A 24,467-nucleotide genomic window follows, 5' to 3' on the forward strand; every position below is an offset into this window, starting at 1 on the left:
TCCCTGGGTCAGGAAGATCCCCTGGAGAAGCAACTAGCAACCCACTCCAGTATTCTTGCCTGGAAAATCCCATGGACAGAGGAGCCTGGTGGGCTACAGTCCACCGCTCATGACTGAGCGACTATATAATAACAAGGTACATACACAGATTATTTTTCTTTTTTTTGTATGTGGATGTCCAATTGTTCCAGCACTATTTGTATTAAAACTATCCTTTCTCCATTGAACTGTCTTTGTTCCTTTGTCACAAATCAGTTGTTACATTTTAGGCTCGCTGTTCTGTTTCATTGACCTGTCTGCCTGTTTTTCACCTGTATACGCTGATTTGTTTGTTTGCTTTACACTACCTTTCCATATAAACTTTAGAATCAGTAAATTTTTTGAGTTTTGATGGGGATGGCACTAAATCTATAGATTAAGTTGGGAAGAACTGGCATATTGAGTCTGCCTATCCACGGACATGGATTATCTTTCCATTTATTTAGGTCTTCCTTTACTTCATTCATCAGACTTTTGTAGTTTTCCTCATGTAGATCTTGTGCCAATTTTCTGGTGCTAAAGGTAAAAAGCGTTCTATTTTTAGTTTCAAATTCTAATAGCTCATTGCTGGCACATAGGAAAACAATAGATTTCTTTGGATAAATCTTGTATCCTGTAACTTTCCCACAGTAGCTTATTAGTTCCAAGAGTTTGTTAATTCTTCGGGATTTTCTGCATAGACAATCATGTCACATGTAAACAAAGACCGTTTTATTTCTTTCTTCTCATTCTGTGTAGCTTTTATTTCCTTTTTTGTCTTACTGCATTAGCTATGACTTTTAGTACAATGTGAATAGAAAGAATAAGAAGGGACAGCCTTACCTCATTCCTAATATTAGGGAGAGAACTAACTTTTCACATTTAAGTATGATGTTAGATGTAGACTTTTTGTAAATATTCTTTACCTAGTTGAGAACGATTCCCCTCTATTCCTAGTTTGCTAAGAGAACTGATCGTGAATGGATGTATCTATTGATAATCAAATGATTTTTCTTCTTTAGCCTATTGATGTAATGGATTACATTAACTGATTTTCACACGTTGAACCAGCCTGTATACCAGGAATAAATTCCACTGAGTCACAGTATATAATTTACATAACATAAAATTCATCATTTTAAAGGGCACACGTCAGTGGTTTTCAGTATATTCACCATGTCGTATACCCATCCATACAATCTAAATCTAGAAAATTTTCAACATCGCAAAAAGAAACTGCATATCTATTAGCAATCACTCCCCATTCTCCACTCCCCCCATCATCTGACAACCACTCATCCACTCTCTGTTTCTGTGAACTTCCTTATTTTGGAATTCTAGACATTTCATAGAAATGTAACCATACAGTATGTGGTCCTTTTTATTTTTGACCGTGCCATGTAGCGTGTGGGATCCCAGTTCCCCAACCGAGGATCGAACCTGTGCCCCCTGCACTGGAAGCACAGAATCTTAACCACTGGACCACCAGGGAAGTCCCCAATACGTGCTCTTCGGCATCTGACTTTTTTCACTTACTTAGCATGTTTTCCAGGTCCATCTGTGTTGTAGCATGTAAGAGTACTTATTTCTTTTCATCACTGAAAAATATTCCATTGCAGGGATGTACCACGGTTATTTCTTAAATACTTCAATTTAGGGACCAAGATTCATACTGGATACCTGGGGACTACCTGCTCCCAGTCCAGAGCAAAAGAAAAAGAGGAGAGGCATTAGCCAGGTGTACAGTTTCCCCTTCTGTATGAGAGATAATAAGAAGTGAACTTAGCTTGGAATTTCCTCTGTAATAAAAGAGAATCCTGCTTGAGTCTTGCGGGCTTGAATCAACCACTGCCACCGTCCCCAGCTACTACCCATCGTGCTTCCCACTGCCTGCCTGGCATTTGCACGTAAAACAGTCCTTCAAGGTAGACTTTTTCTACCTCCATTTACAATAAGGAAACTATGACTCAGAGATAGAGTGACTTTCTCAGGGTCTACAGCAAGGATGCCAAATCACGTCTGCAGAACACCAAAGCCCTCCTTAGCTGTCAGGTAACATCTAGAATTTTTTATTTTTATGATTTTTTTGATGCGGACCATTTTTAAAGCCTTTTATTGAATTTATTACAATATTGCTTCTGTTTTATATTTTTTTTGTGGGTTTTGTTTTTTTTTAGTCCATCAAGCGGATCAAATGCACAGCTCCTGCATTGGAAGGTGAGGTCTTAACCACTGGATGGCCAGGGAAGCCCCAACACCTAGAATTTTTTACCTAAATGCTCTGATAGTGGGACTCCTTAACTATGTTACACCCTAGAGCCATTTGGCAATTTGCAGAGGTCTATAGACATCCCCCTTCACAATAATGTTTTAAACACACGAAATAAAATACATGGGACTGCAAAGGAAATGAACTGCATGGAAATATAATTATCAATTGTTTTCAGTAACAGATGGTTATATTTGTTCTTCTCATTGCACATTAAATAACAAGATCCAGCAGTGGGTCAAATCATTAGTATCACTTTGAAGTAGTAAAGGCATAAACGATGTTTTTGGTACCTTATAAGAACTGCAAAGCGATACGAAAACATCTGGATTTCTACCGGTGACCAAGTCACGGGAGCTACTAATATGACTCTAGTTTTGCTTCCTACATTCATCACGGCAGGAAACGCTCAACTTCAGTTAGAGGCGGGTGACAATAAGGATGTCTCATCTTTCTCATCCCAATTCACAGACCCCTGGCTAAGAGTCTCTGCTCCCCAGCAGCTATGGGACCAGGGGGAATGGGAATGTGGGCAAGAGAGGAGGGAGGGGAAGGGAAGGACCCCTTCCTTCCCCCACGGAGTCAGCTGTAGCCCCTGGATGTTCAGGAGTCCCTGTGTGAGGAGGGGTCACGTTCCTGTCCACTGTCCTTCCTGAGCTCCAGAATTCCTCAAAACTGCTTCTCTTCTGGGAAGCTCCCTAAATAGTCTTTCAGTTTCTCAGCCTGGTTCCCATCTTAGTCTCTGTTTTACCATTCTTTTCTCTCTCTGGGCAATTTAATGCCTTTTCAAACAACACCCCTGAGAGGTTTGGGGAGTTTCTCATCTCTCATATCACACTTCTCATATGACTTCAGAAGGGCAGCCCCCGGAGAAGGGGAGGCCCCACTGCAGGCGTGGTGCAAAGGTGAGAACCCAGGGCAAAGTCCAGCAATGGTGGGGAGGGGCCCTCCCAGGGCAGAGAGGTCTTGCCTAGAGGGGCTGCCTGCAGAAGGGAGGACAGTGGTCAAGTTACATAACCTTTCTGGACCTCAGTTTCTTCAACCATAAAATAGGAGACAGGCCTCTCCATCATGGTACCTTATGGGGTGAGGAACGGACAGCAAGAAGGCTCAAATACACTCTAAACCAAGAACCATGCATGCTCAGAGCCCACCTCTGCCAAGATGAGGCCCGGAAAAAACTCACCAAGGGACACTGGGAAGCAGTAGCGCTTTCTGGTGCTTTAACCATCTCTCAATGTACAAACTGGGCTTCCCAGCTGGCACTAGTGGTAAAGAACCCGCCTGCCAATGCAGGAGACATAAGAGACACCAGTTCAATCCCTGGGTTGGGGAGATCCTCTGGAGAAGATCATGGCAACCTACTCCAGTATTCTTGCCTGGAGAATCCCATGGACAGAGGAGCCTGGCCAGCTGTAGTCCATGGGGTCAAAAAGAGTCAGACACAACTGAAGCAACTTAGCATGCAAGCGCAATGTACAAAATGACCGCAGCCCCTGCCCCTCAGGGAGGGGATGACCTGGGGAAGAGCTGGATCCAGGCCTCCTCATCCCCTCCCCGTTCTTCCTGTTTAATCAAGGCATCCAACTTGGGGGCCCTGGAAAGGTCCCTCCCAGCCTCCGTGTCTCCATAGATAAAGTGACTTCTGAGGACCCCTCCAGCCCCAGTCTGACCCATGGGGAATGAAGGACTTCCTGTCCCAGCCACATCGCCCCCCAGTGTCAGTAGGACAGCTGCCCCAGCAGGTCCCCGTGGGCAGAGCCCACTCTGCTTTCTGTCTAACCACCACGATAAAGCTGGGGGACGGGCTAGGAGAAGAAGGGCAGGTGCAGGGAAACCAGACTGCCCAGAAGCACGTGCCTGAAGTTACAACATCACCAAGATGTGGCACCTGTGTCAGTGGTTCCCTAGACCTGCCTCCTCCCTGCAACAGTGATTGGGGGTGGGGGGAGGTGGCAGAAGGCAAGAGGGAGGGAGAAAGAGGATGCACTGGACTGGGGCAGGGTGGGGGAAGGTCAAGTGGGAGGCTTGAAAGGTTGGGTGGAGCAGAAATACCCTTAAAACGTCCTGAGACTGGGACGGATGAAGGTGGCTCGAAAACAAAAACAAAAAAGTCAAAATGTACACCGGCAGCCCCAATGTTTCCTGTTTTTCTAACAAATCACCAGTGACTTCCAAGAAAAGCGAGCTGTGCTACACTCGGCCCTGGGCACAGCCGCAGAATTTGCACATCTGGCTTGTGCTTCGAGAGCAGTCCCGGGCACAGGATGTGGCAGAGCTGCCCCAGAGATCTGCAGCTCGAGGATGCTCAGAGGCAGGATGCTGCCTGGGAGACAGGGAAGCAGAAGGTCCGAGGGGCTGAGAGGACCCTTTCAGAGGATGCACGTGGATGGGCTGTGCCATGCTCATCTGAATTCCTAAGTCCGGTCAGGAGCATGTGGGGGCTCCAGGGAGCAGAAAATCAAAGAACCCCAGGCCACCATCTCTCCCCCACCCTGCAAGGCCCCAGCAAGCCCCACCAGCAAGCCTCCCCTCCCTCACTCCCCCACAGGCAGGGCTGGGTAGGAGCTGTGGATGGAGGGAGGGAGACAGAAGTGAGCCAGCCTGCATCTGCCCTCAGGCTTTATTCCTACTTGGCTGCTACCCCAGTGGGTAGACCCGATCCTCAGGTTGACAACATTCACACATATAAACTATTTGAAAGGAAGTTTCAGGGCTTCCCTGGTGGTCCAGTGGTGTTAAGAATTCACTTGCCAATGCAAGGGACACTGGTTTGATCCCTGGGCCGTGGAGCAACTAAGCCCATGTGCCACAACTGCTGAAGCCCACACGCCCTAAAGCCTGTCATCTGCAAAAAGAGAAGCTGCTGCAACAAGAAACCCATGTACCACAACAAGTAGCCCCGGGTCTCTGCAATTAGAGAACACCGACATGCAGCAACTAAGACTCAGCACGATCAAAAATAAATAAATCTTAAAAAAAAAAAAAAAGTTGCAGGTTGTAACATCATGACAAGTCACTCCTCAACATTAGATTGAACCATATTAAATAGGAACAGATATCAACATGATCATATGGCTCAATCTGTTGTCCATCGGCAGACGAATGGATAAGAAAGTTGTGGTACATATACACAATGGAATATTACTCAGCTATCAAAAAGAACACATTTGAATCAGTTCTAATGAGGTGGATGAAACTGGAGCCTATTTTACAGAGTGAAGTAAGCCAGAAAGAAAAACACCAATACGGTATATTAACGCATATATATGGAATTTAGAAAGATGGTAATGATAACCCTATAGATGAGACAGCAAAAGAGACACAGATACAAAGAACAGACTTTTGGACTCTGTGGGAGAAGGCGAAGGTGGGATGATTTCAGAGAATAGCATTGAAACAAGTATATGGTTCAATCTAATATTTTACCATGCCTCCCTTAAGGACAAGGACATTCTCTGACCTGAGACCATTACCACACTGAGCAAAAGAATGATGTTACACAACGCCATCTGCTATGCCTCAGGGGCGTGTACATACTTGCAGAGCACCTGCTCCGTGCCTGACTGCCCACCAGCCCTGCATCTTGGGGAACCACCTCCATCCAGTGGCCAAGCATTGGGAGGAGGGGGTGCCGCTGGTCCTAGCAACCTTCTTACCCTGGGAGCTGATGCTAGACGGGGTACAAAGCAGACATCTGAAAATCCACCAGAGCCCAGTGACAACATAAAATGATAATTCCTCCCCAGGGAAATAGAAGACAAGTCATAAGGCTTATTTCCCAAAGACAGTCATGGCACCTCCCATCCCATGGCTTCTTCTACAATGCAGCCCTGACACTTCCCCACACAAGAGATGGAATCTAATTCCCTCCCCTTAAACCTGGGTGGGGGACTTCCCTGCTGTGTGCGTGCATGCTGAGTCACTTCAGTAGTGTCTGACTCTGTGACCCTATGGACTGTAGCCTACCAGGTTCCTCTGTCCATTGGATTCTCCAGGCAAGAATACTGGAGTCAGTTGCCACGCCCTCCTACAGGGGATCTTCCCGACCCAGGGATAGAACCACGTCTTTTATGTCTCCTGCATTGGCAGGCAGGTTCTTTACCACTAGCGCCACCTGGGAAGCCCTCTTCCTTGGTGGTCCCGTGGCTAATACTCTGTGCTCCCAATGCAGGTGGCTTGGGTTTGAGCCCTGGTCAGGGAACTAGATCCCACATGCCGCAACTAAGAATTCACATGCTGCAACTAAAGATCCTGAAACTTTAGTGTGCTGAAACTAAGATCCAGCACAGCCAAATAAATACATATTAAAAAATAAAAAACCAAACCTGGACGGGCTTGTGGCCGCTTCAACTGATAGATGACAGTGGAGGTGAAGGGAAGCAATGCCGCTGATACAGCTACTGCCTCATTTCCTAGAAGACTTGCACCTGGAGCTCTGAGTCATGGAGGAAGAAATCTGACTACCCATTTGGAGGTCGCCATTTTGTGAGGAAGCCCAAGCCACATGGGGAGGCCACTTGCAGGCACTTCTGACTTGCAGTTCCAGTCCCCAGCTGTTCAGGTCTTACCAGCTGAAGCCTCAGACAGCACTGAACACAGACAAGCCATCCCCAATATGCCCAGCCCAAATTCCTGGTCCACAGAATCCATGAGCATATTAAAATGGTTAGCCTCAGGCTTCCCTGGTGGTCCAGTGGCTAAGAACCCACCTTGAAGTGCAGGGGACACCAGTTTGATTGTTGGTCTGGTAAGATCCCACATGCCACAGGCTAAGCCTGTATACCACAATTACTGAAGCCATGCACCCTAGAGCCTGTGCTCTGCAACAAAAAAAGCCACTGCAATGAGAAGCCCACACACGGCAACCAGAGAAAGCCCATGTGCAGCAACAAAGACCGAGGGCAGACACAAATAATCGTTTTTTTTTAAATGGTTAACATCTTCTAATACTACATTTTGGGGTAGTTTGTTACAAGCAACAGGGCCTCCCCAGTGGCTCAGCAGTAAAGAATCCGCCTGCAATGCAGGGGACTTGGGTTCTATCCCTGGGTAGGAAAGATCTCCTGGAGGAGGCAATGGCAACCCACTCCAGTATTCTTGCCTGGGAAATCCCATGGACAGAGGAGCCTGGTGGGCATTCGGGCATGGGGTCACAAAAGACTTGGACATGACTTAGTGACTGAGCATGTCTGCACATTACAAGCAATAGTATATGGAACATATGTATCTGGCATAGACCCCACACCCAGGCAGAGACCAGGCCACATGACAAGAAGGCACTGGACTATGTGTTCAGAAAAGCCCAGCTGGAACAACTTAAAAAAACGCTACTCAGACACAAGTGCCATCTGCCAGGCAGCTCAGACAATCACAGCAATTCAGAGGTGCAAGGGCCCATAGTGGTATTCAACCTAAATTCACTTACTCTAATAAAAACTCCTCTTATGGAGTGCAGATGACCACAGGATATTGGGCTGACCAAAAAGTTCGTTCGGGTTTTTCCATCATATCTTACAGAAAACCCAAACAAACTTTTTTGTCAACCCAATGCTTTTCTGGATGCTATGGTAGATACAAACTTCACTGATACATTGCCCTTTCAGATACGGACCCTTGCTGACACCAGCACAGAGGTGGCCACATTCTGTGGACCAGAATGACCAGGGCAACTTGCCAGGCACACATGAGCCTCAGGATCTTGACAGCTGCTATTCTCTCTGCCTGGAGTGCTCTGCTCCCAGATGCTCACTAATTCTCACTCCTCCTGGTCTTTATGGTACGGTCTTAATTGGGACTTCTGGTAAACCCCACCTCTGGCACCTGGTGCTTCATTTTCTCACCTCTCTTATCACCACCTGACACGCTATTCATGTTACTTAGTATATATATAATAAACCATAACGGGCTTTTTCTCTCCTCCAGCCCCATTAGAATATCACTCCATGAGGACTAGGAAGAGTGCTCGGCATATATTTGCTGAGTCAATGAACAAATAACAAATGAATAAGTGAATGACCAAGAGGTTTAAAGAAAAGTAATAGAAGAGAGAAGCATGTGGGATCACACACATCTAGCCTGACTGAGAGAAGGATGCTGCTTTCCTTGTATGAATCACAGAACTGGGTCACCACAGGCCAAGGATGGCCAAGGGCATCACCTGGACAGAAGCTGGAAGCGTCCTTGGGTTAAAACCAGGCCATCTGAGAAAGCCTTGCTCTTCTGGTCATCTTATCTCTTGGAAGGGCAAGGAAGCAATGAGGAAACATACTAATGTGTCTTGTGTCTTTAATTCTGACCAAGAATAACGGGAGGTTTATAAAATAGAAGCGAGGGGGAAACACAGGGGAAATGACCACATCATCTCAAAGTGTGGACTAATCCTAGCAGAAAATGCTGGACAGTCAGACCCACATCTTAGACTTTAAGGAAGCAGGCTCCTAAGAGGCCAGGAACCCAAGAGAATGGCTTAGCAGGGAAAGAAAATTCTGAAAATTAAATTGGAGGCAAGTCACAGAGTCTCACGAAAGTGAAGAGGGGGATGTCAGGGGCCAGCATGACCTCTTGGAGCGTGCTTAAAACAGGGAAGTGAGGGCCCCAAGTAAGATGGAACACTGAAGATCGAGAGTGAGCATGTCACAAAAGGGAGGCTGGAGAAAAACACAGAAGACATCAAGAAGGGCCCAGAGAGTTATATTCTGAACCTAAATCCAAAAAGATTAGCCTGGCCATTCAGGACAGATTGGGGCATAGTTACAGATGCTGGAAAGAAAACAGAACTGTTCCATGGCTAGTTCCTCCATCCTTTTTCTCAAGGAGAATAGTTATCTTACCAGAAAGGATGGATCAAAGATGGCTTGTTCAGTCAACAGCAAGCAGGTATTAAGTGTCTATTATTTGGGGGTCTTACTAGGCACTGAGAGGGGGGAGGGGTTCCAGAAATCTCAAGGAGTTCACAATCAGAGGAGAAGATAACGTCCAAAGGTCACCAGGCAACATGGTAGGACCACCACCAAGAAAAAAAAATTATTAAAAAAGACAGGATAACTTGATAGAAAAATGGGCAAAAGACTTGAATAGACCTTTTCCCCAAAGAGGATCTCCAAGTGGTTAGTAAACACGCCAAGGTGCTCAATTTCATCAGGCATCAGAGAAATGCAAATTCAGGCCGTGATGTGATGCCACCAGACCCACCTGAATGGCTGAAACAAACAAGATGGGCACACGCTTCAGGATGTGAAGCACCTGACCCCTCACGACTGCAGGTGGGGTGTGAACTGGTCCAGCCACCTTCCAAATGGAAGACACTACCCACCACAGTACGACCTGCACCGGCCACGTAACATTGCATTCCACCCCCCGGGTACATGCTCAGAAGATACGCACCAGAAAGTTCAGAGAGGCACCATCGAAAATAACCTCCAAGTAGACCCTTGGAAGGTAGGGCATCTCCGTGTAGGTTTACAAGAGACAGGTATGGTGGAGGAGGCACAAGGTCAATTAGCAAAGCTTCTCCAAGAAGGTAACTCCCAGTGGTTAAGACTCCAAGTTTCCACTGCAGGGGGGCTCAGGTTCAATCCCTGGTTGGGGAACTAAGATCCTGCATGCCGCACAGCATGGCCAAAAAATAAAAATTAAAAAAAATTTTTTAAAAAGAAGGTAACTTCAGAGATAAGTCTACAGGAATAAGCTGCCTTGGGATTCAGGCACGGGGTTGGGAAATGCACAGAATTAAGAAGTATAGACAGCTTGGTTCCTGCAGGGAATGCCCAGGCATTCAGAACTACTGGAGAGTAAAGGATGACACAGGTATGGGGAGATAAAGATGCCCAGGCTGGGTGGCAGACGGCGAATGGCTTTAAATGTCAGGCCAAGTGCTTAAGGGTTTAGTCCAGTGCCACATGGAACTATGGCCAAATTTTCAGTGGGTGAATGTCTCACTGACCTTGGAATTTAGATGATCGCACCAGCAAGGGGATAAAGGGGAGTCTGAGATGAGACAGGGTCCGCCAACACAGAGGGCTCTAAAGTCAAAAGCCACTGCTTAAAATGAGTTGAGGATGGCAGATGAGTATAAATACCTCTCAGAGTCATAAAGAAACTTGAGGTTGTGAAAGGGAACTGCTACTGATACTCTTTGAAGGATCAGAGAAAATGAAAGATGTACGAGAGAAGGACAGGATGAGATAGAGAAAGACGGGAGAGACGCAAGAAAAGGCTGTCCCAGTTTTGGAGAACTTAACAAAAGTAGAATCTTGGAAACTACAGTCTCAGAGTCTGCCAGCCCCCATGACATCATTCTCTTTATGTTATTAAGAGGTAGTTTGTGAACAACATTCAGGGAAGGATCCAGGGACTACCAGGAGCAAGAATGGATTCACTAAGGGGGTGACTCAAGAAAATGCACAAAAATAGCTTATATGAATTTTAGCAAGTCCTGCTATAGGCTCATAACGGTGCAAAAAAAAAAAAAAGTGAGCACAATAATCACAAGATAAATGGACTCACCTCTGGCTTCAGAACCTCACCCAAGAGAGCCAAGGGTCTTCATCTGTGGGGTCACCTCTCCTAAAATGCCAGAGAACTCTGCTTTTGGTCCTTTATAGCAGTGGTCCCCAGCCTTTTTGGCTCCAGGGACAATTTTTCCATGGACCAGGAGTGTGTGTGGGGGGATGGTTTCAGGATGATTCAAGTGCGTTACATTTATTGTGTGCTTATTTCTATTATTATTACATCAGCTCCACCTCAGATCATCAGGCATTAGATCCCGGAGGTTGGGGACCCCTTACAGCATGTCATGGTAAAAACTGTGGTAAATATAAACAACATAAAAGTTACCATTTTAACCATTTTAAACTATACAGCTGAATGGCATTTAGTACATTCACATTACTGTGAGACCATCAGCACCATCACCTCCAGAACTTTTTCATCTTCCAAAACTGAAATTCTTTCCCACTGAACACTAGCTACCCACTCCACTCTTTCCCAGCCCCTGATAATCACCATTCTACTTTCTGTCTCTATGAGTTTGACTACACTACGAACTTGTAGTCAGTTCGTAGGTTGAATCAGACAATATTGTCTTTTTCTGATGGGTTTCTTTCACTTAGCATAAAGTCCTCAAGGTTCATCCATATTATAAAATACATCAGAATTTCATTCCTTTTTGAGGCTAAGTACTATTCCATTGTATGTACAGATCTCATTTTGTTTATTCCATCTGTAGACAGACATTTGTGTGGATTCCATCTTTTAGAACAGTATGCCATTTTCTTATTAATGGTTTTCAATAAGGCTTAGAAGGTAGGCTTTTGTACAATTGAAGGGATAAAGAACTTTTATATAACATTGAAGATTCAGAAAGATCTCAAACTAGTAAAGTTCAAACGTGGATAAGACTCATAACTGTCTTTCCATATCCATTCTCCCTTATTCTATAGTAATGTAATTTTTAGAAAATTTAGATTATATTTCCCAGATTCTCTTGTAGCTAATTGTGGCCATTTGACTACATTCTGGCCAATAGAATATAAGTAGATGTTGATAAGTACAATTTCCAAATCATGCTTTTAAAAGGGATAGGCGTGCCTCCTCCTTTCTCTTTCTTCCTTTTGCTAGCTGGAATGCAAATCCAATGGCAATTGCTAAAGCAGCCATCATGCACCCTGAGATGAAAGCTACATGTTGGGGAAAACAAAGCAACAAGATAGAAGGAATGTAGGTGATCTATGAAGTCGTTGTGTAAAGACTGGACCCCTTATGGTCAGACTTTTACATGAAGGAGAAATAAAGCTCTATCATGTTTAAGCCACCATCATTTTACATCTCTCTGAAATAACAAAGAAACCAATATACTAACGAATAGTTCAGTCACCACCAAGTTCTCTAGAAGCACAATTGTATTTGTTTGTCCATTACTGTGTCATTTAGATACAGCTGGTGGGATTTTCCCCAAATTTGTAGGCCATGTTGTAAGGTCTGACCTTAAATAGAGACCACACGATGTACCCAAAATTCCCTTATAAAGAGGCACATCATAAAAGCTGAAGTCATCCTCCCGAGAAACAGCCCCTATTTCCCATATAGTGTGCCCACTTCTGTGTATCCCACTCCAAGGGGAGCAGCAGTAATTGAGTTATCTAAAGGTCAGACATTCTTCAGAGCAAATTGGCTTAACTAGCTAGTACTGAAGCAACTCAAGTTGAGAGGGTACTGTTTTGGTAAACGTTTAGAGATAATCTCTTACTGGTGATAAGAAGGTATCCTGAAAAGAAAGTATAGGTGTTACAAAACTCTTCCTCCCTAGACAAGATCGAACAGTTCAGTGAAAAATTATGTCCTCCAAACAAAATCATGGAGATAATACAAAGATCAATGATTTCCGGGGAGTGGGGAAGGAGAAGACTAGACAACGCACAGAGAAATTTTAGGGCATTGACAATACTCTGTATGGGGTGTCCCTGGTTGCTCAGCTGGTAAAGAACCTACCTGCTAGCATGCAGGAGATGCAAGAGATGTGGGTTCAATCCCAGGGTTGGAAAGATCCCCTGGAGAAGAAAATGGCAACCTGTTTCAGTATTCTTGCCTGGGAAATCCCATGGACAGAGGAGCCTGGTGGGCTACAGTCCTTGGGGCCACAGCCACACATGACTGAGCACACATGCACGCATGTAATACTCTGTATAATATTATAATAATAGATATATGTCATTACATTCATAAAATTCATAGAATGTAAAAATATCAAGAGTGAAACCAAAGGTAAACTATAGACTTTGGGTGATTGTGATATGTCAGTGTAGGTGTATCTATTATGGCTGGGATGGGGGAAGGGCTGGGAGTGGGGATAGGAGCTTGAGATTGATATGTACACACTACTATATTTAAAACAGAGAGCTAACCAAGATCTACTGTATAGCATGGGAGCTTGGCTCTATATTCTGTAATAACCTGAATGGGAAAAGTTTGAAAAAGAATGGATACTTTATGGGTATTACTAAATCACCTTGCTGTATACCTGTAACTAACACATCATTGTTAATCAACTATACTCCAAAATGATAGGATGAAAAAAAAAGAAAAAAACTATATTCCAATATAGAATACTGAGTATATTCCATAATGTCTTGAGTATATTCCATAGTGTTCCAATATTCCATAATGTGTTATGAAAAAACCCAAATGAATCTTTTGGCCAACCCAATAAAATTTTTTAAATGTACATTCGTCCTTGGTGTAAAAATATATGTGCCCGTCTGGTGAGTGATGTTGATGATGTGCGGGGCAGGGGGTAATATGACAAATCTGTACCTTCCTCTCAGTTTTGTTGTAACCTTAAACTTGTTCTAAAACATTTAATTAACAATAATAACGTTCCCACCTCCATCTACTGAATAGGTCTTAGGAGTAAGCAGTCAATGAGAAGTAATCTCATCTTGGAAAATGCTGGGGGGGTGGGGGTAGGGGGAGGAGGAAAACCGGACTCTCTGAGAGGACTGTGCCCTGGACTCAACCATGGTGCTAGCCCAATCCTTCAACATTCCCTCCACAGGAGCCTTGAAGGGAAACCAGTAGAGTTGAGGCTTGGTGCAAGAAGGGGCATTCTCAGCCGCTACATCCATCTCAGGGAGGACGCAGGACCATGACAGCACCTAAAGGAAATGGAAATTGGTGGCATCTCCTTCTGTCTCCATTGCACCCAGTACTTGGCCCAGTATTGAGGGCTTCTTTCTGTCAGTTCCCGCAGGGCCCCGCCATCTTGTTTTTCTAGCCCACTCGAGTGCCTCCTAGAACGACCTCCTCTCCCGACCGCCAAACTTTACCTCCCATGCCTTGGACCTGAGCTCCGCAGCCTCATTCGTTCAGAAATGTTTTTTTTTTTTTTCTTCATTCCATACAAAGCTCGTCCTCGCTCAACACGACCTCTCGCCTCCCTTCTCAGCCCCACCCCCTAGGCCAACCTCTGCCACTTTCAAGTAGGAGGTTTGAGTATCAGATTCTTAGAGGGCTGTGCGTGCTTGTTTTTCTTCCTTCGTGCTTTACCATAAACCTCCCTGCACAGACCAGTATTATCACACCGTGATGCGCAGGCTGAGGTGTTGACGGCGCCGGCGTCCCTAGCACCTCTGCCCTGCTGGGGTGCAGCTTCTGTTTTGCATCTTCTCTCTACTGGGTTCAGAGAAAGCAGTCACCAGAGAAAACAGCCACAGGGCACCAGAAGTCACGTGATGGGGTGAACCCCATCCTTGGATTGCCTGCTCACTAGAGAAAGGTCACGGGGTCCCCCCTGTCCCCAGGCCCGAGAGAGCATGAGGTACGTTCCCAGAACTTTCCAGGCGCTTATGTCGGAACCCAGGGATGGGGGCCCTGGACACAAGCCCCTGTTCTTGGGGGTGCCGTGGTGGTGGTTACAGCCTGGTGGGGGGACTGCCCCCTCGGCCCATTTCTCTGGTGGATGAGGAGAGGGGCGTACTTGCCATGTCGAATGAACTCGGAAGCACTACTGGGAGCTTCTCTCTCCTGGGGAGATCTTTCCACTACTCTCTCCTTCCCCCAGAAAGCCTTCTTCTTCTTCTTCTTTAAATATTAATTTTTTTGGCTATGCTGGGTCTTCGTTTCTGGGCAGGGTCTTTCTCTAGTTGCGGAGAACAGGGGCTACCCTTCGTTGCAGTGGCTTCTCTTCTTGCAGAGCACAGGCTCTAGGCGCACAGGCTCAGTAGTTGTGGCACACAGGCTTAGTTGCTCCAGGGCATATGGAATCTTCCTGGACCAGGGATCCAACCTGTGTCCCCTGCATTGACAGGCAGATTCTTAACCACTGGATCATCAGAGAAGTCCCAGAAAGCCTTCTTTCCTCTCCAAAGCAGTAAAGAAAAAGAGAACCTTCTCCTTGTTTACCCTGCTTGGGTGTGACCAAGGGAATTTCTTTTCCCTCTAAAGGGTTCCACGTTAAACTAGCCGGGCTGCATTTATGAACAATGCTTTAGAAGTTGTAAAGGGCGATGTGCAAATTAATTATCAGTCACATTTAATTTTCTCCCGGTTCAAAAACCTGAGGTCATTCCATGTTGCCCTTGGCTTCCTCGAGGGTCAGCATGGCCAGACACCCCACCTTGGTATGTCTGAAGAATCCCAAGAAATCCTCCAAGCATTTCTTTGCCCCAGTGCCCCTGAAGACACAGCTCCTGATTGCCCCACAGTCAGCCTGGTAGGCGGGACAGGAAGCCCCTCTGCCTTGTAAACACCCATGTTGCAAACAGACACTTCCCCAGGCTCCTCTAAGGCGGGGTCACCAGCTGGGAGTGGCTTGTTTGGGCTTACCAGGGGTGCCCAGATGCTGTCTTGAATCTGAAATAACTTAGAGGGTGGAACAGTTTCCCAAGGATCAAGGACTTAGCAGTTGGAGTTTCCCAGGGGCTTAATGCGTCTGAACCCCACCTCCCCACCTGTCCCCTCCACCAGCCTGTCTTGCCCATACTGGAGTGCAAAGACCCAGGACTTTGCCCCTTTGAAAGCGGAAAGTGTTAGTTACTCAGTCATGTCTGACTCTTTGTGAGTCCATGTACTGCAGGCCACCAGGCTCCTCTGTCCATGGAATTCTGCAGACAAGAATACCAGAGTGGGTTGCCATTCTCTTCTCCAGGAGATTTTTCCAACCCAGGTCTCCTGCATTGCAGGCAGATTCTTTATCGTGTGAGCCACCAGGGAAAACCAAAAGGATACCCTTACCTCAGGTGGGACCCACAGAATCCAGGGAGATGCCTGAGAATGCATTCTCAGAGGTTGACTGAATCCCACAAAGCACTCAGATGCCTGATCATCAGCCACCGGGGCTGACCCAGACTTCCTGTGTGCTGGGTGCTCCACCAGGCAAACATTTATTCACCGCACATGAACTGAGCATCACTAGATGCTGGCCCCTCAGTGGGGAGTTGGCGCTGTACAAGATGGTTGGGAAGTTTTCCTCACCGGGAGGAGAAGGGAGAAATAAGAATACCCATCAGGTCTTGGGGAGGAAACTGAGTCAGGCCATCTGGCTGGAGGAGAGAGTGTGGATTCACGGAGAACATTCTAAGAGCAAGACTTGGCTTTGAAACTCCAAACACAAGACCTTGGACTTTGGACTTTCCCTAGGAGGCAGGTGGCACCAAAGGCTTCTGAGCGTGGTGACAAAAAGAGTTTCATTAGAAGAATCTCCTGGAGGAAGCGAGGAAGACAGCAGGGTCCAGAAGGCCCATAAGCAGGCCTAGGATGCTGGTGACGAAAGCTGAGTTGGGTGACAGAGAGAACTATAGGGAAGTGAAAAGAAGCGAGAACCAAAGGAAGCGCCATCAAAGCTGGCTGGAGAGTAGGGGACAGGAAGAGGGAGGGAGCACTCAGAGGTGACTGCAACGTCTCCACTCCAGACCAGGAGTCTGGTTTCACTAGACATCCCCAAATGGGGAAGTCTGGAGAGGAAGCCTGCGTCGTGGACGAAGAGCTGGGCTCTGGAGTTGTATTGATGTCGAAATGGTAAAATTGACCAGCATGGACTTGGACATGTGGGTCTGGGTGAGGGAGCTAAGCATGACCTGGGACAGCAAGAAGAGGAGCGTGCACAGGAATGCCAGGAGGTGCATATGGTGAGGAAGAGGCTCTAGGTCAGGATGTGTGTGTGTGCTCAGTCGCTCAGTTGTGTCTGATTCTGCGAACCCATGGACTGTAGCCCTCCAGTCTCCTCTGTCCATGGGATTTCCCAGGCAGGAACATTGGAGTGGGTTGCCGTTTCCTTCTCCAGGGGATCTTCCTGATCCAGGGATCGAAACTGCATCTCCTGCATCTCCTGAGCTGGCAGATGGATTCTTTACCACTGAGCCACCTGGGAAGCTCTCTAGCAAGTGGTGCTGGGCATCAAATGCTACAGAAACTGCAAAGAGATGCAAACTAGCAGAAAGCCATTGGAATCTGCCATTACAAGGCCACCAATGACTTCAGAGGAAGACTTCCAGTAGAGAAGCCTGGGTGGAGGGAGGCAGGCCACCACTGTGGTCAGAAGGACTTTAGCCTCTGGGAGTCCTGCCATGACATGGGTAACATGAGGGAAGGAGCGGGTCCCCTCTCTGCTTAGCTCATCAGAGCAGCTCCTATCAGTCTACACTTGGAGAGAAGACTTTGTAAAACTCATAGGATGTCAGAATATAGATACAGCCCCTTGAGCCAAGAGGGAACAGGCTTAGGGAGATGAGCGGCTGAGTGGGGGACAGCTAGGACTAGAGATCTCAGCTCCTACTCCCATTCAGTAGTCTGAATATCACACCACAACCCCCCTGTGTTCACTTAAGCACAATAACAGGCGAAGGAGAGCTCTGAGTTTTGGGTTTTCTCAAAATGAAACTCTCAAGATGTCAGTACAGAAGTGAATGCGAAATGCAAAGGCCCATTAAACGTTGGCTCAAAAACCCCAAGAACAAGAGGCCATTAACTCCCCGCGTGACCTGGAGGTGGATCAGATTGGCACCGAGTTTCTGTGGGACAGCCACAGAGGAAGGTGTCTCTGAAGTAGTCCATTTTATCAGATTGGTTCAGAGGAGCCAAGAACAAGAGACTCCCCCCCTGCCCCTCACCCAAAAAAAGTCCATTATCAAGCACAGGAGATGGGCAAGCATCCCTATGTCCAGCTGTGGCTCCAGAGTCTTACCATGCATGGCTCTGGTTTTCTAACCAATACCGAGCTCCTGCTCTGGGAGGACAGGCTCTGAAGACGGGCTGCAGGATTTGTGAGGGAACTGCCCAGCTTTGGGATTTGTTTATTCAAGGCCACTGAATTTCTTAAATTCAAATTATGTTATCAGAACAACCAACTTTTCTACAGCCAGTAAGACACAGTCACCAAGATTTGGAGAGTTAGAGGTGCTTAGAAATGAAGTGATGTGTCTCTATTCTCACAGCTTTCGTTTCTACGTCTGACATGCGTTTTCCTTGAATGTTTCTCCCAATGGGGAACTCACTACCACAAGTCTGCCCATTCCATTGTTATTCTGCTCTGAACTTCTCTAAGCTCTTCCCTGTGGTAAGCTGAGATCTATTTCCTCACAATTCCCTTCATGGGTCCCTTTCCTCCTAGGAGAACGACCTCTACAGGGCAGGTCTTCACCTTTTCCAAAGAATTATGCTTAGTCCCGAAGTAGAGTGTTAGTTGCTCAGTTGTGTCCGACTCTTTGTGACCCCACGGACTGCAGCCTGCCAGGCTCTTCTGTCCATGGGATTTTTCAGGCAAGAATACTGGGTTGCCATTTCCTTCTTCAGGGATTGATCCCATGTCTCCTGCATGGATATGACTTCTCCTTTATGTCCTCTTCATATAGAAAAACATCTCTCCTTCTGTAAACATGCGGTATTGTGCCATCACTACCTTGGTTACCTTTCTCTGGGTATGAGATGGTTTATCAGCGTCCCCACTAAACACAGCACCTGGCCTTGCACCACTCTCCAGATGGATGGAAGCATCTAAGAGTGGAAATGAGCCTTCCCTCAGCTGAAGGGCAGGAAAAGGAGAGACTCACGGGAATCAGTGGAGAATTGTTGAAGGCTCAAGAATCAAAGATGACTCTGAGGTTCCAGCTTGGGAGCACGGAGGTGCTAGGTGTGTACCCGGGAGGACTAAGGAAGAGAGAAGAGGAGAGGAAGGCTTGGGAAATGGGAAACCGAGAATCCAGTAATGGAGACCTAAGACTAAGCTCTTCTTCCAACTTCCGAGACACAGACCATGCCCTGCTCTGCCAGCTGTCCCCAGAGCGCAGGAGAAGATTCTCATGATCACTCACTCGGTTGTGTCCAACTCTGAGACCCTGTGGACTGTAGCCCGCCAGGTTCCTCTGTCCATGGGATTATCCAGGCAAGAATACTGGAGTGGGTTGCCATTTCCTCTTCCAGAGGATCTTCCCAATCCAGGGATTGAACCCTCATCTGCCTTGGCAAGTGGGTTCTTTACCACCAAGCCACCAGGGAAGCCCCAGGAGAAGATGAAATGCCTCCAAAATCACTTTGCATAAACAGCACATCAAAACATGACAACAGCAGTACAAAAGAGGAGAATATGGGCCGACCTTATCTGTGAGCACGGATGCAAGAATTCTTAAAGGCATAGCAGCAAATCAAACCTAGCACTGTTCTGAAAGAACAAAACTCCTTGACTAAGCAGAGTTCACTCCAAAAGGGCAAGCAGGGCTGAAGAGAAGGAAGTTAATGATGTAACACATCACGCAAACCTACCTCAAGGCGAAAGAATACAAGGCTTTCCTAGTGGATGCTTCCAATTGTAACTGGCAAACCTAACTTCCATCTGTGCTTTAACAAATCCTTAGAAATGAGGAATTGAAGAAAACTTCCTTTACACGTGGCACTTGACTTCAAGGTATCAGCTCTAAAGAACTACAACCACATCAGAGAAATAAAGGCCCACACTCACGCCAGTCCCTGAGAACAAGGGAGGCCGTGAGAATATTTGCAGCAAAAACACCAGCAGTGGCTGCCTCTCTGCTTCCTGGATCGTCTCTATTCATGAGAATAGCCACCAACATGCACCTTCTCTGGTCTCGTTTCTAGCCTTAAGTCTAGCTCCCTGGCTGGGGGTAGGGGAACCAGAGCAGAGGGCTTCTTTTAAGGATACCACTAGCCAAAGTAAGGGTTTCCCTGGTGGCTCAGCAGTAAAGAACCTACCTGCCAATGCAGGAGGCATGGGTTCGATCCCTGGGTTGGGAAGATCTAGTCTAGTTATTCTTGCCTAGGAAATCCCATGGACAGAGGAGGCTGACGGGCTACAGTACATGGGGTCGTAGAGTTGGACACAACTTAATGACTAAACAACAACAACTACTAGCTAAAGTGATGTTCTTCAATCATCTTGGAAATGGATTGAATTCAAGATTCAATAATAAACCCAGGAAGCGTGCACACGGCTTGTGAGTGGTCCCCACACCGAGCCCTGAGATCTCCCCAAGGAGAGATCCATCATTCCCACAACAGCTGACTCCTGCATGGAGCCAAAGAAATCAGTGTATAGAAAGTCCTGTTTTCCAGATCAGAGGTTACTCACCTGGGTTCCCTGGTGGACAGCAGAGGTCTGAGAAGACCCAGAGGTTTTCTGCAAAACTTTGAAAGAGCATGCGTGTGCGTGCACACGTGTGCCTTTTGTGGGGAGATGGAGGGGATGATCTATGGCTTTATCAGCTTCTGAAAGAGGCCCATTATCGAGACTGAGTTCGAAAGTCTCCCATAAGAGCAGCAGGTGTAGATGTAATCTCACCCAGAAAATGCACTGAGGAGGAGGGTGGCCTCAGCCAGGCTGCATGGAAGTGGCTGTGGGGAGATTTGCCTGATGAGAGTCAAAACCACCAAGTCACTCAGGAACAAACGCTCAGACCCAAAAGCCAGAGGTACGTCCACAGAGACCTTGGGGTCCTGGGAAGAAAACCTGGAAGGAAGAAGGATGTGGGTGCTGAGAGGATGACTTCGTAGGAAATACACAAAATCTGGGTTGTAAGGACAGCAACTCTGAGAGGGACGGAACGAAAGGCCAACGGTGGTTTTCTGTGGATGGAGGCTCCTTTCGCTATGGATAGCCAATGTGAGAGCAAATGCAAGGGACTCCTGCAAGGAGCCCCTCAGCAGCAAAGGAACGTACTCTCTGGTGATGATCAGTGCAAAGGAAAAGGGAGGCGCCCCCTCATAGTGTTAATGACCTTCATGCGACCTCGGAGGAGGGGGAGAGACAAGGAGAGGGGAGATGGGGCGCAGGGGATGGGTCTCTGGTTTATGCCAGAGTTAACCTCACTTGGTTTTTGTAGGAGAGGAGGCCCCCACACCCCACAGAAATAAAGGAATTCCTGAGAGGGTGCACCCAGAGAGGGCTTAGCACATGTCTGCTCAGTGTTGGGGATCATTTTTATTACCATTGGTATTTTCTTCTATATTGTATCTCTCAATTCTCAACTCGAATGTGACTTCTTCAGGGAAGCCTCTCCTTAATCCTTAAACTATATGGGGTTCCCTTTCCATACTCGCCCGGGACCTCATCATTCTCATGATGGAAATTACACGATAGGTATCTAGTGTCCTGACCACTAGACTAATTTCCACCAGGGGAGGGGGACTTCCCTGGTGGTCCAGTGGTTAAGAATCTGCATTCCCATGTAGGGGATGTAGGTTTTATCCCTGGTCGGGGAGCTAAGATCCCATATTCCACAGGGTAACTAAGCCCAAGCGCCGCAACCAGAGAAAAGCCCGCAATGAAGACCCAATGCAGCCAAAATGAAAAATTTCCAGGAACGTTATCTGTCTCCCTCACGGTCCTCAGAGCCCCAGCACGTACCTGGCACATGGAAGGTGCTCCGTGCAGAGGTGCTGAGCCAAGGAATGGACTGTTGGAGATGAGGAAGGGGCCATAGAAAGCATCTGTGCACGCTTCTAGGGAGATGGGGAAACTGACACTTTTGATGTACATGGACTCAACCCAGGGTCACAGGGCTAGAAATAGGGGAATCAGGCAGAAACACAGCCCCCCTGACTCCACAGGAGGCAGAAGCTGCCTTCAGCTGTCACACCCCTGCCCTGCCCCCGACAAGGAAACCACACAGACTCATTTGCCTAGGTCAACAACAACAGCAGCAAGACTCTTGAGGACATGAAAATGAAAAGCACACCACTCCTTCCGGACCCCACCCTTCTGCCCCCCACAACACCCTGTGCTCCGCAGCCCCCTTGGCAGCCCCCACTATTGCTGTTCGTGGATTTCTCAGAAATCCTGGGGAGTCTGATGGTGACAGCTGAACAGCTGTGCTGAGCATCAGAAGGCCCTGGTGAGCCAGCCACCATGTCACTGGTCAGACCCTGCAGGCCAGAGGGGCCAGTGCTCCGGGAGGACAAGGAAGGCATGGGGAGGACGGAAGGATGGCGTGGCCAGTGCTGTGGAGTGAAGAGGGGCTTAGGGAAGTCTTCAAAGATGATGAGGTTGAAGCTGGGCATCCAAGGATGAATTCATGGTCTGCCAGGCAGGCAGTGGACAGGAAGGGCAATGTGGTGGGAAGGAGCAGCACGTGCAAAGGTACTGAGGTCTGCCCAAGCTTCAAGAGATGAAGAAGGCAGGGTGACCTGAGCTGGGTGGCGGAGGCCTTGCTAGGCATGCTAAGGGGTATGGACCTTCTCCAGAGGGCCAGGGCAGCTCGGGAGGATTTACAGCTGGAATGTGACCTGTTCAGCTTTGTCATCTTATATCCCCATGAGAGAAGGTGGACTGGGAGTTGGGGAAAGCTGGAGGCAGGCGTCTCCCACTAAGGACAAACCCTAAAGCTCAAAGCCATGCACCCCAAGTGCTAGATGTGGTAGACTCAAGAAGGACCCAATGTCTGCTTGGTGCCACTGGTCACCCACTTCTTCCCATTCATCGGCCCTACCCTCCAATCTTGTGCACTTTGCTACAGCTACACCTCACTTATCCGGAAGGCACTTGGCTGATAACCCAACTATCCAGAACCTTCCGGCCACTAGCCTGGAAGCAAACAGAGAAGACCTGTAGATGGCCACATTCAGGCTCCCAGTCAGCCCCACAAGCCATGCCCTCCACACCCACAGGCACAGGCAGAATACCCCTTGGGCTGGGTCATCTCTGGTTATCCACCCAGCCCTGGCGCTTCCTAGCAGTATCATCCTGGTCCTTAGTTTCTTCCTTCATGAAATGTGGATAATAGTTGTAGCAACCTGAGTATGGCAGTGAAGATGAAAAGGAAATGGAGAAATACTTAGCCCACTGCCAAGGACCATGAGATGATAGCTAAAGGGGAAAAGGACAATAAGATGACAAAAATTTTGTCCTGAGCAGACCCAAGGTATGCACAAAATGGCAGGTAGAACCGTTTAATATTTTCAAGGAATTATTAAATCACACACCATGTGCTAGATTTATAAAGGCAAGCAACACATTTTACAAGGATTTCTTTTAAAAACTGGATACCATGAAAAGTTTTGGTGTTTAAAAGGTAGAGCTGGTGGAAAAAGTGATACGTGCCATTTCACTTACAAGAATGATGTGGTTCTGTGTGTACCTCTGTACATCGAAAGCGTTCCCCATATTTGCAAAATACACATCATATTTAACAGAATCGAAAAAGATGCCATCAATTGTAAGATGCACCATTATTTTAGGCTTCCTTAGTCACTCAGTGGTAAAGAATCCTCCTGCAATGCAGGAGATAATGGGTTTGATCCCTGGGTCAGGAAGATCCCCTGGACAAGGAAATGACAACCCACTCCAATATTCTTGCCTGGGAAAGTCCTATGGACAGAGGAGCCTGGCGGGCTACAAGAGGTGGAAAATGACTTTGCGACTACACCACCATTATTTTGTGTGCCAGAAAGAAATATTGCCGCCTTTTATAATGGTAAGATGCCATAGATGGTAAGATGATTTCAGAGTTGTTAAAATGTGAAAATGCGTACATCTTCACATCAATGGAATACTCTAATAAGTAATATATGTTTGCCGTGCTGTCTCAGCTTGCCTCTGGATAGAAGTCAGACATAGTCTTTCCTTTGTCCACTCCCCATGCCATCTATGCCAGAACCTCAAACCTCTTCCTTGAACTGATGACAATCACTCCATCTTGCCCCTCTAGATACTTCCTTGCTTAAAAAGCTGATCCAGGCTTTCAGTCTACCCACAGCTGAGCCAAACAAGTCTTCTAGTTCACAGAGGTCCCACAGAAGTCTGGCCAGCTCAGTCCTTTGTGGGTGAGGCTCTCTGAACAAAGACCAAGTCAGCGCTCTTTGAGTGTTCCTCTGAACCCAAGCTGGAGCCTCTAACGTTGGGCTGCCCAGGCAAAGGTGACTGCCTCTCCTTTTTCCGCATCTCTGCCGGAAGGCCAGTGATCAGACTAACCTGGGGCCATGGAGCAGCCTCCAACAGCCAGCCTCCTCCTTCACATTATGACCCCTGTAGTAAACCCAAACACACTGGTCACCTGGTTAGCTTCCGCTTGATTCTTCTCGAAAGAAAAAAAAGCGGGGCGCATGCTGGGGAGAGACAGGCAAAGAGACAGAGGTCTTTCTCTGTCCACTACAGCTTGTAAAGAGAAGACAGTTCTTTATCCCTCACCGAAGAGATTGGCAAGGATCTTAAAACCCTGATGAGGGGCCTTCCCTGGGG

General features: G+C 47.2%; 1 protein-coding gene across 6 annotated transcripts in view; it reads right to left on the reverse strand.

Moving 5' to 3' along the window:
* Positions 1-24,467, reverse strand: part of PIK3R5 (phosphoinositide-3-kinase regulatory subunit 5) — a 75,883-nt gene that overhangs the window by 48,421 nt on the left and 2,995 nt on the right. The window lies entirely within an intron of this gene.

The sequence above is a fragment of the Bos mutus genome, chromosome 19, assembly GCF_027580195.1.
Source record: "Bos mutus isolate GX-2022 chromosome 19, NWIPB_WYAK_1.1, whole genome shotgun sequence".
NCBI lineage: Eukaryota > Metazoa > Chordata > Mammalia > Artiodactyla > Bovidae > Bos > Bos mutus.